This window comes from Montipora foliosa, chromosome 11 (assembly GCF_036669935.1).
Source record: "Montipora foliosa isolate CH-2021 chromosome 11, ASM3666993v2, whole genome shotgun sequence".
Classification (NCBI taxonomy): domain Eukaryota; kingdom Metazoa; phylum Cnidaria; class Anthozoa; order Scleractinia; family Acroporidae; genus Montipora; species Montipora foliosa.
The window spans coordinates 29,325,047-29,326,584 of record NC_090879.1 but is presented as its reverse complement, the minus strand read 5'-3'; the positions used below and the strand labels follow the sequence as shown (position 1 = coordinate 29,326,584).

Below are 1,538 nucleotides of genomic sequence, written 5' to 3'. Positions count from 1 at the left end.
GCACAATCAATTAGATAACAGTGTCATGATAACGCGTTATAGTTGCAGGCACAAAAAGCAAATGTAATAAGTAAGGCATTTCGTGATGCATGGGCACGGGAGATGTAAACATCACGAGTGACCATGAAATAATTGATCACGAAATGCACAAGGAAGTATTTATCAAATACCAGTAGCCCATTACCCGGAGTCTCCATCTTCCACATTAAAGGGAAAGTACGGCTTGGAAAGAGTTTCTCAGAATCGAAAGTTCTTTACCTGTATTGTCATAGTTCACCACTCATTTGGGCTTAATGTGTATAAATAGCCAACAATAACGCTTCAAAAATGGACTATTTTAAATTGACTCCGCCATCTTTGTTTTTGTGTATGCAAACGAGGCTATGACGTACAATAGTCAAGGATTTCTCCGGATGACCAGATGTACTTGATTTAAACAAGGAAAACACAGTCAAGGAGAGCGATACTTTGTAGACTTGAATCTTAATCCAGAGGGTCAATTGTATTAATATTGACTCCACCATCAGAACAGATTTACCTCGTGGTCGTTAAACAGGGTTATATCGGTGAGTTATATGCAGGGGTTTTACGAGGCGAAAGAGAGCTTGCAGTGCTATCCCGCGCTCATTGATGTGAAATAAACGCCGGGAATCAAGTTTAATCTGTCTACCGTGGTTTTCTACGAGATCCCTGTTACAATTTCAAAGCAAACGACAGATTTATATATTTCCATCGAATGGTAAGAGTATACCTGCCAACTTCTTCTGAGATATAGGTGTGAGATTTTTATCCTGGGAGTGCTGGGATTTTTGAAGACGACACGAACATTTCCGAAGATTTCTGAAGACGTCTAAAGTCTTCCGAAGAATTCCGAAGTCTTGCGAAGACGTCCAAAGTCTTTCCAAGACGTGTAAACGCGAGCTCGCTCCCAGTGCTTTTCACTTCAAAAATCAGAGATCGCGAAGACGGTATTGTCAATTATTCATTTTACACATGGTTTTCGTTCCTTACATGGGTCTGAGTTAACATATTTTTGGAAATTGTGTCAAGCAAGACGGCAACAACTCACATTTTTCAATCAGGCGTGAGAAATTGGCCCGCAAGCGTGAGCCGGCGTGAGATCAAAGTTTTCAACCCGCAGGCGTGAGACTCACGCCTAAACCGTGAGAGTTGGCAGGTATATAAGAGTAAATCGTTTCAGTAGTGCCTATAAAGCTAACAAAATTTAATTACATTTCAAGTTGTTTATTTTACTGCCTGGAAAAGCGCATAAAAGTGAAAGTCGTCAATATATTGCTTGATTCAGTTTTCTCGCTCTAATATAATATAATGATATTTTGGACTGGTTGACTGAGATTTCAGTATGAAGTAAATGTTACCAAGACCAATATTCATATACCTGAACATCCCGCTTGAAGTCCTCCTTAGAAAAATGACAGACCCGAACATACAATATAGCAGTCAGGTTTTCAGGTTTGGGGAATCCATCCATGTTTTATTTTCGCAGGCCAACTTTTCTGAAATTTTCATTTTCCGGT

General features: G+C 39.7%; 1 protein-coding gene across 1 annotated transcript in view; it reads left to right on the top strand.

Annotated features, from left to right (window-relative positions):
• The first annotated feature begins 1,110 nt into the window (after positions 1 to 1,110).
• LOC137976871 (juvenile hormone acid O-methyltransferase-like) overlaps positions 1,111 to 1,538 on the top strand; it is a 13,552-nt gene continuing 13,124 nt past the window's right edge. The window contains exon 1 of the mRNA XM_068824206.1: positions 1,111 to 1,177. The gene's annotated coding sequence lies outside the window, so the exon portion shown is untranslated. The remainder of the gene's footprint in view (positions 1,178 to 1,538) is intronic.